We start from the raw sequence: 9,903 nt of genomic DNA, 5'->3' as shown, positions 1-9,903 counted from the left end.
TCGAGGGCACCGGGCATCCAGTGGCCCAGCCCATCCATCCACCCTGCCTGTGTCGTCACATCGCCCACCTCCCCATCCATCCGTCCCGTCGAGCATCTCATGTATGCCTTCCGTTCCCACCCCGTTCTGTCCCTTTCCTTTCATCTTTCAAATCTGATATACCCCATCCCCTCCGTCCCCCACCCCCTACTGGTCAGCACCCCATATACCCTATCCTGCCCCAGCCACACCATCTGTTTTCCACCCTTTCAGCAAATAGTCTTACTATCTGCCAGCCTTGTGCTAAGTGTTTCGGATACTCGTATGTGGGTAAACAAGAGACACAAACATTCCAGTTTATGTCTGGAGGATACTGACAAGAAAGAGGCAAACGTTTATAGGTGATGTTAAGTGCTACGAAGGAAATAAGCAGAGTGGCAGAGACACTTCAGACTGGGTGGCTGGGAGGGTCTCTATGCCGACACCTGAAGGATAGGCAGAGGTGGCTGCGTGGAGGGGTGAGGGTGGGGTGAGGCATTTCCGGACCGCAGGTCCCATATAGAGAGGTGAGAAAGAGCTGGACACATTCGGGGACACAGTGACTGCCTGCAGGGGCCCTGGCATGGGGACGGATGCGAGGGGAGGTGGGAGGACCCTGGGCATTGCCGGCCGCGGCACCATTTGGCCTTTGCCAAATAAAGCAGTTCCCTCGGGCCTTCTCCCCACCTCCCGAAGCATCCTGGAGGAGGTCTTTGCACTAGAGCTCACTGACCCACCCCACGAGGTCACTCTGGACTGGTCTGCGCCTGCCCCTAATGTGGGGCCCAGAGGGAAAGGCATTCCACGAGGGATGAGTCTGCATGGAGGGAGGAGACAGAATGTTCCAGGGACATGTACAAATGCAGCCAGCTCCCTGTCCCCTTGGGTTCTGGACCCTGTCAGGGCGTGGTCCCATCAAAGAGGCCGTTCCTGCAGACATGGCCAGCGTGTGTCCTGCACAGGCCACGCAGCCCCTGTTGGGGCCCCGCCAGCCGTGTGGGAAGTTGGTTCCCCACTCACCCTTTGAACGAGGTGAGGTTGACAAGGTTGAGATTTTCGTCAGGAAACTGCCATGATCCAGTTTGTCCAACTGGACTGGATTTGACGGGCGGATTCGGTTTGCGTAGCCCACTCGGTCTGGCGGGCGGATTCGATTTGTGCCCTGCAGTTGATCTAGTGGGCAGATAGGCCGAAGTCAGTGCGCCAGCCAGGTACGCGTCTGAGCCTGGTACTGAGATGAAACCTCTTACGTGCCCAGAAAAGCCTGTGGTCCCAGTTGTGGCCAGGCCCCCAGGTCCCACCCAGGACTGGAGGGGCCTCCCTGCACAGCTGTCTCAGACCCTCGGAACCCACACAGCTCAGTGGGTCCATCAAAGCCAAGAGGAAAACTGGGGGTGTTATTTCAAGACTAATTGTTAATTGGGGAGAAAGGAAGAAAAAAATAAAACTACCTTTTCCCAAAAGATTCGATTTGCAGGTGGCCCTTCCCTTTGCTTTCCTGAAAAAGGCACTTTTTTTTTTTTTTAAATCTCCAGTCACCTATTCTGGACAAAGCTAAAGCCAGGGGGCCAGGTGCTGAAATCCCCCCTCAACCCCCTCCCCAGCTGCCTGCTGATTTATTACTGAGCTAATCCTTAAACCTTCTTCACTGGGCCACTGAGCCGCTCTAATCAGAGGGCCTCTGGAAGCGCTTGGCATACTTCTTGGAGGAGTGGGGAGAAATGAGCCCCCCCAGCAAAGTGGCTACAATCTCTTACCACAGAGAAGTTTGGGGTGAGGCCCTGGGGTGAACCTATCAAGGAGGTTTTTGCCACTGCTGCCCAAAATCTGGGCTTGGAGCCCCAGGCCCGGGGGCAGCAGGTCGGTGCCCCTTGTGTGCCCCCACCAGTTCTCATCTGGGCCCCACACCTCCCAAGGTCTCCCAGGCAGGCCCGGCCCTCACCTTCTTTGTCGGGGTGGGGGGAGCAACAGTGCACCTGGGCCTAGCCAGGCTGGTCCCAGGGGAATTTCACTGGAGGAAGTTTACGAGGCCCGATAAGTATTTCTCAAGCTGACAGACAAAGCTGCTCAGGGCTGCTCAGGGGCACCCATGGTGGAGCCTCCCACTTTTCACACCTGTGGAATTGGCAGGGTGCTACCCTGGCAGGTGCATCTTTTCTCTTTTTTTCATTTTGGGGACAGGGAGAAATGAGGGCCCACAAGGCAGCAGAAATACCTCTGGGTGATGCCCGGCCAGACACAGGAGAGCTGGAGTGCCTAGAGCTAGAGGGACCAGGAGCACACAGTTCCCCGGTCCACCATCCTCGTGCCAGACGGGATGAGCGTGATGGCTAGGATGCTGCAGGCTCTGTCCTCTGCAGGCTCTGTCCTCTGCAAGTGGGTCAGCAGCTGAGTGTTTGGAGTAGGGCCAGAGCAGCTTCGGAAAGGGCCAGGCCTCAGGACCCCTGCCCGTCCCCTCACCCACTGTCTCACACACTCAGATGCTCTAGGAGATGTCACTCTTCTTAGCCCGGACTTTGGAGGCCCTTCTGCCCCAGCCTGACCTTGGGCACCGCCTCCAGTTCCTGCTGGCCCCGCTCTCCTCATCTGCCTGAACAGGGCTCCCTCCTCCCTTGCCCTCTGAAAACCGTTGGGCATCCATTGCTCATCTTTCTTTTTCTCCTTTGACTTGGCGCTCAAGGCCTTGTCCTAATGTCTCCTGACTTCAGAAACCCCTCTGACCTTCCCTCCTGTTTCCCCAAGCAGAGTGGTCGTCCACGGTGCACCCCAAGCCCCTGACGGGCCCCGGGACACTGGCTGCCCTCCAGCTCACACTGTGGCTGTTGTTCCTAGACGTATGTTCCATTTCCTCAGTCGAAGGCCCAGTCCCTTGAGGGTTGGGGTTGCCTTTGACACTTCTATGAGCCCCAAGATACAGAGTACAACATACCCGCGAGATCCAAAGCTGGGGGAGACCATGTCTGCTCCCACTGTCACAGTCTGACCACTGTCACAGGCCAGAGCTGAGAGCACTTCGGGGCCCATCTGGTCTCTCCCTCCAGCCCCACTCTGCCTGGCAGACACCCCCAGTTCTTGGGGTGAGGGCACAGGCCATGGTGAATTCTCGAGGGTGGCTGGAAGCCCTGGCCAGAGAGGAGGTGGCAGCTGCAGGGCCCCCAAAGGAGCCCACAGAGCCAGTCTGTGAAGGACCCGTGCCTCGCACTGCAGCCCCAACCCCATTTGTATCTGGCTTTTACCTTAATTACTAGGAGCTTTTCAGAGAAGCAATAAAACAATGACATAGCAACTTGGACACGGCATGGAAGGCAAGAGCCATTTCAGTAATGGAGTCAGTGGAATTGCTATTCTAAAAAGAGAGGGCGCAGGAGAGGGAGACCACTCTCTGCTATTAAGAAAGCCGAGGGCAAAGCTGCCTGTCGTCTGCCTGGTGGTTAACAATAACTGATGGCCTCCCCCAACCCCCACAGTGAAAGGAAATCGCAGCACCATGAACCCGGAGTTCTGGGCAGCGGTTCCCAGAAATCCTGAGTGCTGAGCTCAGCTGTCTGGGGGAGACGCTGCGCCCGGCGCTTGCTGGCTCTCCCCAGAGGCCCAGTTGCCAGAGGATGATGGCAAAGCTAAGTGCCCTCACCAGGAAGGTAGCATACGTGTCACACAGCAGCCTGGCCCAGGGCTGGGTGACGGGGTTCCGTGTGTGTTGGGGGTGCTGCTGTGGGCCACCCTGCTAGTTAGACCACACCTCGGCGCCGGCTAGCTCGTTCCCTGGTTTGATACCCGGGGAAACTGAGGACAGGACCTGGGTTCATTTTCCCAAAACCTGTGTCTGCAGAGAGCACAGAAGGACGCTGCTTTGGTGTTCCAGTGGGTGCCAGGCTCCCTCCTTTCATTTTCACCTCCGTGAGGGCGGGTTGCTCATGGTTGACCCTCGAGGCTAAGAGCCCAGCACGTGCTGTCAAGGGTCTTAGCCACGGCAAATGTGATGCAGATGGGACAAGCGCTCGGCATGATGGAAGGGCGCCAGCTCTGGGCCTCACTGTTTGACACTAAGCAAGTTGTTCTAGTTCCAAGCGTCAGGTTCCTCACCTGCCAATGGGATGTGAAGCCCTGGCCTGACTAGACTGTGGGGGGCTGTGTGGGAAAAACAGTGGAATAGATGGGAAGCAGCCCTGGGAATGAGAAAGTACAGTGTATGCTCGGTTATCTGCGTACAGACTCCTATGGATGAGCAGGTAGACGGGCAGGCCGGGCGGTGGGTGGGCAGGAGGGCAGCTGATGGATGGATAGATGGGGGGTGGGGGGTGGATGGATGGGTGGATGGCAAGAAAGAAGGAAGGGAAGTTGGACAAGAGATGATAGATTGATAGAAGGAAGAAAGGAAGGATGGAGGAAGTGAAGCATGGAAAGATGGAAGGAGGGTGGTAGGTAGGGGCACAGATGGTTAGATGGATGAATGATTAGACAGACAGAACGCGAGGCTGAAGTATGAACTGACAAACGCCTGTACAAGCGAGGGTGAACCTGTGGTCTCCTGCAGTCCTGTGGACAGACCAGCAGGAAGGGAGGCCCGTGCTCCTGGGAATGGCAGGCGGAGGTCTAGGGTCTGACGCCCACAAGGCGTTCCTCCCGGGGCCCAACTTTAGCTCCCGTGACATGTGGTCTCAGTTCTTCCGCCCAGGAGCACGTGGCTCCACGGTGACTCTGGGAGCCTGGGTTTCATGCCAGTTCCTCCTGCCGACGGGAGTTTGTCCGTGAGGAAGGGAAATGACTCCTGCCTCGTCACTTGCTCTTGGGCTCAACTCCCCCACGGCTCCTGAGCAAGCTCCGCAACCACGTTCTGGTGACACACGTTCTGGTGACGCACGTTCTGGTGACACGTGCTGGCGTTCTCCAGCAGCTCCTTCAGCATCCGTCTCTGAGCTGCTTTTGTCTGAACGGAAACTTCCGGAAGAGATTCCATCTTTTCCTGGATCCTGGGTCTTGGGGACCCCTTGGCAAGACACACTGATACAGGCCTTCCCCTTGACCTTTTGTCCCAGGAGCTATTTTAGTTGGGACCACCCCAGACTGGGGGGAGGGATTCAGCACCACACGGCTTCCGCCAGTGTCTGGGCTTGGGCCAGGGGCTTTCTCTGTTGTCTCCCTGACCCCAGGGGCCAGGTTTGGACCCCAGGCCAGAGACAGGAGAGCCTGGTGGGCGGGGCTACCTGCACAGGGGCCTGGCCACTGGGTGAGGAAGAAGTGAGTGGTGGGGCTTAGAGGAATGACCAACGAATCCGCTAACAACCTGGGGATTTGGGGACCACAGTGGCCCACACTTTCCCAGACTCTGCATCTGGTTTGGGACTAATGGGCCAGATCTTGGGGGGCTGGGGCTCAGGCCAAATGGGGTGCAGCCTACCTCTGCGTTGCCCCCTCCAGAAGGCCCAGCGATGGGCTTGCAGTTGTAACGGCAGCTCGGCCTGACTCGGGTGGTGGCTGCCACCTGGAGACCCTTGCCAGCTTTGCCTCTCTGCCTCCTCCTCAGTTCCTTTCCTGGGTCAGACGGTAGCTGGTCTCACAGCCCCAAGCCCTGGAGGGACAGGCAGGTGGTGAGGAGTTTCCACTCAGTACCACTCCACGGCATGGTTTGCTCGGACACGCCTGGCCCCAAAGCCAGCTGGAGACCAAGGGGATGGGGCGGGAGTCGGGGGGCACAGAGGGGTCTGCACAAGGGAGGGGGAAGGACCAGGAGAGAGTGGCACTGCCTCCCGGGGGTGGGGCAGCTCGGAGGCAGACCTTGCCAGGCAGGGGAGCATGCAGGCCTCAGCCTGGGGCCCAGGGGGACCAGAGAGTCCACCCCCTCCTCCACTCTGGCCACTCACGGAGCAGCAAAGGCTTTAGCAGTCTCCTAAAGAATGTTAACCTGGGGGCCACTCCACAGCCAAGCAGGGAACTCTAGGCCCCAGGAGGCTCTGTGGGTGTGAACGGCTCCTCTGCCGCTGCTCATCTTGAGACTGTCCGCTCCAGGTCCCCTGACGTTAGCCTTCCAGCGCCCTACGAGCAGTGGTTTAGTTAGCTCAGGGCTCCGTTCCCTGTGCACAGAGGAGCAGTTGGGATGCTTGAAGAGCAGGGAGATGCGTGAGCCAGCCAGGAAGGAGGAGCCAGCAGAGCAAGGTCGCTCCTCCAGGCTGCTTCAGAAAAGCAGGGCTCGTGACCACTGTGAAATAGCAGGTGGACGGCTGACCTCTGAGTCCTGTCCAGCTCATCGTCCCATCCAGCCTTCCGTGGGGAAGAAGCAGAAGAAGAGAGAGGGATATGACAGGAAGATGGAAAAATGGTTTCCAGGAAAGGCCAGCAAAGGTGTCAGGACAAGGTGGAAAGGAAGTGAGGGGCCTCCGAGGCCGGCAGGGGGGAAGTGGACAAGGGGAGCAGGGCTTGGCGGGGTGTGCACACACCCCCAAGACGCATGGACACACTTTAGGGGCTCTGCCCCTGGGCAAGGACCACTCTGAAGTGAGCTGTTTGGCAATTCAGCCACAGTTCAGACTCCTGTGGGGGCTTCCTAGGGAACAGGGAAATCTTAAACTAAATGATTTAAAACTTCACTAGAAAGAAAACCCACTCAAACAGAGAGCCGAGCTGCAAAACGACCAGAGGCCCAAGCTACGCCGGGAATTTCATTGTCAGTCTCTGCTGTCGTGCCGTCCCCGGGAGGGGACAGGCTCCAGCAGCGTGAAGTCTCAGTGTCCTCATGTGGAATATAAGGACAGTTACTCTGGCCTCGGCCAGCCTACCTCTCACTTTAATTACTAGCCAATGAAGACTTGCGGAGAATGAAGTTAAAGGTCACAGCCGCCTCCTGGGAGGCCGTTGCCCCTTCACGGCCATGGCGGAGCCGGAGGAGAACAGGACAGGCAACTGCAGGAGGTCGCGCAGGACACAGCCGTCCTTCTTTTCAACCCCAATTATATTTGGTGGAGAAAATGGCTTTTCCCTACTGATGCCAGCATATCTTTTTGTGGTCCAGGGACAGAATCCAAACTGTGACAAATATTTGACCATGACAGTGGCCTAAAAAGGGAAGGACAGAGGCAAACTCATTGCAAGTGGTCTGATGAAAGCCCACGCGCGCACGGACACACACGGACAGCCCCAGCACGCGTGAGTGCCTGGGCCGGCACTGCTGTGCGCTAACAGGCTTCCCAAGGGCCAGGGTCGCCCGGCCATCAGCAGAGGCTAGAGATGGACAGGAAATAGAAACCCAGAAACCACTGTAAGTACAGAAGTTGGACCCATGGGACACCGCTGAGGCTGGTCAACCTTTTGTAATTTCTTTGAGCTATTACTCCCTTTCTAATTTCTCCTGGCATGTGTCGCCTGCTAAATCAACTTGATGCGTGGCAGGCAGACTAAGATGCTCTCCCAGCCTGCCCCCCTCACAGGCGAGTTGCGGGGTAGCGATTCTAAGAGATTGTCTTCTTATGCTGCACATGCTCCAAAACGGCTTTGTTTCTTTTGGCAAGAGGAAAAGGTCAGCCCAGGTTCCCATCCTTTTAGTGCAGCTACATTATGAAGCGTCAGGAGCAGCTCTCCCAGGCCCAGGGTTTGAGTGACCACACACGTATCGTCCTGCAGACTTTTCCTAATGTGCGTCAGTTTCACGAACTTCTGAAAGTACAGGAGCTCAGCCAGGTAAACAGCGTCGTGCCCAGCGGGGACCCCGCAGGGGTTGGCTGGTGATGCTGCTGTTTGGAAGCGGGAGGGAGTAGAGCAGTACCTCCAGTCCCCTGGGAGTGGCCGGGGTGGCCACTGCACATCCGTCGTCACGGATACTGGCGGCCAGTGGCAGAGCTGTGGATGGAGAAGCCTGTTTCATGTGGAAGAGGCGCTCAGGAGTCGGGAGCTCACCTTCAATTCTGCCTTGAACCCAATGCCCTCTTGGTGTCTTGTCTATATAGTCGGAGACTTGGTCGAAGTGGTCTTTACGTCCAGTTTGACCCTGTAATTCTTTAAGCGGGAAAACCTGTTTTTGCTGGTCAGTCTGAGCAGAGTGGAGAGTCTGCCCTGCAGGTGGGGCCAGTTCAGACGCTGCAGTGGTCCGGAGACCCTCTCCATAGAGTGCCCTGTGCTCTGGTATGTCATCCAGAGCGTGCCCTGCACATGGTGGCTGGAGCTTCACAGGCCCGGGGCGAGGACAGGTGGGTTTCACCCTGAGAAGCACCTCCGATTCAGTAGGAGTTCCAGCTGTAATGAGTGGGTTAGGACGAGGCCACGTGCCTGTTAAAGGCCATTGTCCTTTCCTGGTATAGAGCAAACGCCGATCAATGTGGAGACAGGAGAGGCGGACCCCAGGAAATGACCTCAGACGTGTCACTCTAGGCCTGGTGACCCTCCCTCTACAACCTGTGACAAGGCCTGGCTTGCCTCCCAAACATCCTGTCCAGAGACCCTGATGGGACGCGGGCTGTGAAGGGAGACGGAACTGTGGATTATCATGACAAACCCTTCAAGGGCAAGATGGTAGAAACTGAAAATCAAAAGTATAGGGATGCTTTCAGGGGAATTAAATTGTATTGGCCTCAGCTATAAGCAGTGACTCAAAATAGATCTGTTTCATTTGTAATTAGGGGGTCTTCTCATATACAAAAATATAGCGTCGACTTTTAAAAGCGTATTCCTTGCTGTGGATGATCCTTTATAATGGTGTTTATTGTTTTATTTAACACAGGTCTGTCCGCCTAGTTCATACAATGCTAGGATCTCAGAGCTTAAGGAGCCCCACTGGGCAAAGCCAAGGCTGGCTCCTGCTTCCCACAGGGGCATTTTCAGTGACTCTGAGGAGGGGACCCAGGTCCAGGACGCTGCCCTCCCTCCCTCTCCAGGGCTCTTAGGCACAGGGGAGCGATACTTCATTCAGACTCATAAAAATGGTGTGATGGGAGAAGCCACCTAGTGACTGCTCCTTACCTTTTGCTCTAATTACTTTCATGGACAAGGCATCTTCAAGTTTACAGATGTTGCATCTGAGTCAGAAACTGCACCAGGGAGAAAGAGCTGGTGGTAAATTACATCCAAGATGCGAAAGAATTAAATTAAAATAGAGAAACATGCATTGCTAGAGCCCACTGGGAGAAATCCACAAATGTTTGCTGTGCACCTACTGTGTGCAAGGTGCCCTGGGAGCAGCTATTCATCACTTCATCTGGTTCTTGAAAGCTAATGCGCTCGTGGGAAAATACAAGCATCAGGGGGAAGATGTTTGGGTCCCATTCTCTGGCCCCCCCGCCACTCACTCACTTGATTCTAGCACTAGATGTGTCGCTTTGAAATCACTTCAGGGTGCGCAGTGGTTGGGATGTTGGCGGGTGCAGTGCCTCACCTGTTGGCAGGAGCTGGGTCTGTGAGGAGCCTCCTTGGCACCCACCTCTGTGTCATAGATCGCTGCCATCCGAAGCTGCCTTGGGACTGAGAGCCTGGTCCACGAGAGAGACACGATAGGGAGGTGCCTCTCCCTATGGAGAGGACGGAAGCTGAAAGCAGCTGATGCAGAACGATCACAGAGAAGCCGCGCATCTCAGACGTGGGTGCAGCCACCTGGTACAAGGTGCAGGTCAGCGTCATCAGGAGGGGCAGGCGCCATGAAACCTGATGCTCCTGCTCATAGTCCTGGGCGCCCTGGAGGGAGGAGGGCGCCTGCTGTCAGTCCCGGCAAGACAGGCCCATGGCCTTAGATGGGGGGGGGGGGGGGGGCGTGGTCCTGCCTTGAGAACACCCAATGGGTAAAAATAACTCCGTTTCCCCAAACTCTACACCAGGAGCAATTTTTCACTTTCCCGGAGCACTCAGCCACAAACTTATCTATTTAACACGCACTCCCCAGATGCATTTTTAAAAATATAGGTGATT

Source organism: Rhinolophus sinicus, chromosome 13, assembly GCF_057876585.1.
Source record: "Rhinolophus sinicus isolate RSI-liver-muscle chromosome 13, RSI-T2T, whole genome shotgun sequence".
NCBI lineage: Eukaryota > Metazoa > Chordata > Mammalia > Chiroptera > Rhinolophidae > Rhinolophus > Rhinolophus sinicus.
The sequence above is the reverse complement of the archived record's forward strand: the minus strand, read 5'-3'. Positions refer to the sequence as shown.